The following is a 5,086-nucleotide window of genomic DNA, read 5'->3' on the forward strand; positions in this document are numbered from 1 at the left end:
TCCTCCGTAAGATCGTCCGGGGAACCACGCTCCAGAGGGCCTAAAACGGAGTTATACGTGAAGAGCTCCAACTCCCTACTGTGGCGGAGTATATAGGCCGACGGCACATCAAATTCTTTGATGGGATGAAGGCCTGCTGCAACCCACTTTTCAGAGAGATCGTCCCTCCACCACGACCTGGGAGGTGGCAGAGCACGGTTCCCTTAGTCGACGTCCTCGACGAGGGAAGGCCTTAGACTCTTCAAGTCTGAGGTCTAAATTTTCACCATTCCGCCAGCGGAACGGCCCCTCCCCGTTCCAATAATCCACTGGCGTAAGCCAACCAAGTTTACAACCTTCATTGGACCCCTCACCTAACCTTATAATGCCAAAAGGCAATCCAAGATATCCTTTATACCCAGCTATACATATAACATACCTCTTATATGTACATACTAAATACCAATTAAAATCTTTTCAGCAGGGTACAAAAAAAACCCACTACATAGACACTGTTAAACCCAAAACTTTATTTCAAATAGGGGCTTTGAAAAAAAAGTACATCTACTTTTTTTTTTTTTTTTTTTTTTACCACCTATCTCTATCTATACCTATATATCTCTATTCACACTTAAAAACAGTGATAGATTAATTTTGTAATAGCTTTATTTTGAAAATGCCATGAGAGTTGTAATACCCTACAAGTCTGTATCATACCATTATAATCAAGCATAAAACTTACTAGATGCTTACATACAGTTGCAAATGTCAAAATGTAAATAAAATTAAAAATCCTTTAATAAACACCTTGTGTCACGTAACTGATTACATCACCAATTGCTGACATACGATTGGCTCCTCAAATAGGTGTATTAGCTTCCCCATTTCTCATCATGTGCATTTTATATTTACAAATATATATGTATATATAACTAGGATAAGGGATGATTATTAAGAATTAAGATTAAGTTTAATGAATTAGTTGAGGCCTGTCACGTAGGCAGGAATCGTTGAGTGATCCAACCTAGTTGGAGTAGTCCTAACTCTAAAAATGATCATTATTACAGTACCATAATGGGCTTATCGAACCTATTTACTTGATACTATGCGGGCCAAAAACAAGTTGCAACTTTAATGAACAATGTCAATGGATTCCTTGTGATGTGTATTCTAAAGTGTCAATTATTACTAATTTACAGTGTTAAAACAAAAAGGGCATTATTAATTCAAAACATAATATTAATTTATTTTTAATTAACTCTACCAGAATCATTAATTTTAAAGATCTGTACCAGAACCCTACTTACTTGATACATTGCGGGCCAATAACATTCTACGAGTCAAATCCATTGCACAATCCAGCTAAACATTTTTAATTAATAACAAAAATCTTTTAATAAATGCAAAAAAATATGCCAGAATTAAAATTTCACTTATATAGCTTCATCTGATTTTGAGAAAAAGAGACATTTTTTTTTAACAAATCGAACGTTTACGTATTAATTAGTGAACCAATTAGAGGATTTTTAAATGGGAAATATTACCATAATAATTACCGATTACCATAGAGTTATATAACTTTTAATTAGTACAGAAGATACGCTTATGAAGTATGTTTTAATTAGTAATTAAACCGTAATCTGATTTAGTCATAAAAGAAATTCGAAATTCATGAATGAAAAAAAATAGATACAAGGATGTTTATCCTTGATCTTTAATAAATAATAGATAATCATATATTAAAGATTATTTAGAGTATATGAGAGATGATATATAATAAGAGATGGGTAAGGCCTAGATGAGAGGGGAGAGGCTTTGTGATAGCCAGGATCGATTAGCCGCCTGATATTGGTCCCTTCTTTGTGCCTGCCTCTTCTCATCTCATACTTCCCTCCTCTGATTTATAAAAGAATAAGATGAACTTTAATCATTATATTAATTTAGGATATGAGTAGATGAATGTGTTGTGGTACAAATTAAACGTTATGTTAAGATCACAAAAACATTTTTTAATGTTAATTTTTATAGACATTTTCTACCTATTTCCCGACAAAATAAAGCAACTAACCAAGAATTTTTTTTTAATGGTATAAGGAGGAAAAAATCAATTTTTGAAAATTTGTAAAATAGTACCATCATCTACTCATATCTCCTAATTAAGATGAGTTGTAATTAAAGATGTGAGTAGTTAATAGTGTTACTTCACAAATCTTCTAAACATTTTTTTTTTTAAGGATAATATATATTTCCCCCTAATATTTGCTTATGAGTGTTCTTAATAATGATAAATTACGATATCTATACGTTTGGTAATGATAAATATCTATATAACATGGATTCTAAAATACAAGTAATTGCATTATATATATGAATATTTTTAATAATATGAAACTGTAAAAAATGTATTTTTTCTATTTTAAGGAAAACAAAATCACCGGTATTAAATGCTCTATTGCACGAAAACAGCACATTTTACAAAAAAAAAAAAAAAAAGAAAATTACAAAAAATACATTTTCTCATCTTTATTATAATGTGAGATTACCGTACCTTAAAATCTTAATTTGCAAGTTTTAAACCAGGAACTTCTGGTTTGGTTGCCGTGGCATGGTATTCGGAGCAGAAAATTGATTCATTTAAAAATATTTTGCAATTTTAATTGATTTATTTACGTCCCTTGTGTCTTATTGGTAAGTCCTCTGATTACACATTATATATTTTAAAATGTACAACTTTATTAATATTTGACTAATGTTATCAATTGCCAACATGCGCTCAACGATTTCTTATTATCTTACAGGGTGTAGTTATGAGCATCTTGCAAGATATATTATTGTTTATAAAAATATTTACAATTTAAATACAACGTTTCGGAACCATTTTTTCCATCTTAATGTGAACATTAATTTACAAAAAGTGTCTTGGTCATTAGTACTTACATTAATTATGTTGATGAACATTGTAATATTTCTAAAAATAACTAGTACTGTAGTTTTTTTATCTTATATTCATATTGTATTATTTATGTCCTTACTTTGTATTTATGAATTGTGTTATATTTATTTTGTATATAGGACACCAATTGTGCTTTGCAATTATTTTAAATTTATATTAGTTCATTATATAATCCAGTTATTATATAATGTATGTTATTATATAATGCAATTTTATTTTATTATATCTTTTAATTTTATTTAATTATATTATTATATATTTGTTTTTAATTTTGTAAATACTATTGTAATCATTTACATTTTTTTATCTCAAATTTTCTGCATATATAGTCTGAGTGAATACTTGGAATGCTTAATTATACCATAAGTATAAGTATGCCCAAATTGTAGCAGATTGTATAATTACTCTTCAGTGTAAACATAAGTTCATACTAAAAAGAGAATCTTCTATCACTACATTTTTTACAGAACTTTAAGGACTCAGCACTGATGTCCTATTATTTATACTTACATGTTTCTACAATTCAATCTCTATTGTTTTAAATTAAAAACTTTTATCCATTATACTTTATTTAAAATGTGGTTAACTTGTATATTATGTTGTTTAACTAATCATTATTATCACTATAGTAGATTAAATTTATTTATAAAATCTGTACTATGTGTGGTTAAGTTGTTTATATCTATTTTAAAACTATCTGCCTATTTTTAATGGATAGATTACCCTTCACCCTTTAAGATATTTATTTTATAAATTATATTTTGTTAATCACTTTTCTTTATTTAGTGTAATTGTTTGAAAATCCACTGATTCCACAGGCAGACACTGTTTACTAGTTAGACTGGCAGAGGGTCCACGTATCAAAAAACAAAGACGCACCCTAAATTATGGACAATTATGGACTAAGACTTCTTTTCTCACTCCTTTCAAAACAATAAAAAATAAAACACTCCGAAATTTAATATATATACTTACCTACTGAAAACAATTTGGATTTACGCATCATAATATTTGAGACAGCGAAAAAGACTCATACAAATACAATTTCAGAGTAAAACCTTCAAAACTTAAGAATAACTTTACGTGCTGAACTACACACGCCAGCTGCTACCGAAATCATACAAAATAACAATAAACTATTCCATTATACATTAAACAGGCATCCACTGAATGAATAATCTCATAAACGCCATGGCCAGAACAATCATGCGCGGCAACATTCGTTGAAGACTGAAAAGGAGCTGAATGGGAGATCTTTTCGTCTAATTAAATTTTACATCATGCCTATAGGTGCTTTTAAATACTGCTTCCCCCATATTTTAACTTTTTCAAAATTAATTTACCACATTAACTGGTCATCATCTCCATTTACAGATTTAAATTGAGACACGAAGAAACATCAATCTGATCTTTCATATTATTTAGGTGATTGGCTTATTTTATAATTATTCTAAAGTCCTAATTTTAGGTTATGGTGATTATATGTTATTTTTTTGTATTGGTTTATTATATTAGTATTGCCGATCAAATGATATATCTAGGAAGGTAGTCTTCACTACATCGTATTGGAAGACACAATTAAAATCTTCCAGTTCAAAATAGTTAATTTAAAAGATAAAGTTTATAATTTGAGACTATTGTGTCTTTTTTATATTCATATAAAAGTAAAAAAAAAAATCCTGACTTTGATATTAAAGATAATTTAAAGAATATTTTGCGCACATAGATATAAATTAAATGATGTGAAATGAGCTCATTAGGCCGGGATAGTACAAATAGATTCTAGATCTATTAGGGCTGAGCCGACAGGCTAGGCAAAGTGCCAATATACAGCTGTACTCCATGTGGTTTAGTTCTCTGCTCGTTAGGGGGGATTCATTTGCAATTTATTCTGTGAATAAAATGTGTAATTAGTATACTAGCACTTCCTCTTACGTCCAGCTAAATTGAATTTCCTTTAGGCAAAGGAAATTATTTGTTGAAAACAGAATATTAGGAACAAAGGGCAAACATGTTTTATAATAAGAGAAGATGGTAGGGGGGGGGGCGATCAGTCAAGACGATGCATAAGCGAAACTAATTTTATTATTTCTAACGTTTCTGCCATCCTTCGTCAAGTACTAAAAACAAAAAACAAGATTAAAATCATAAGGA

The sequence above is a fragment of the Halyomorpha halys genome, unplaced genomic scaffold (assembly GCF_000696795.3).
Source record: "Halyomorpha halys isolate HHAL.00 unplaced genomic scaffold, Hhal_1.1 Scaffold808.1, whole genome shotgun sequence".
In the NCBI taxonomy this organism is placed as follows: Eukaryota; Metazoa; Arthropoda; class Insecta; order Hemiptera; family Pentatomidae; genus Halyomorpha; species Halyomorpha halys.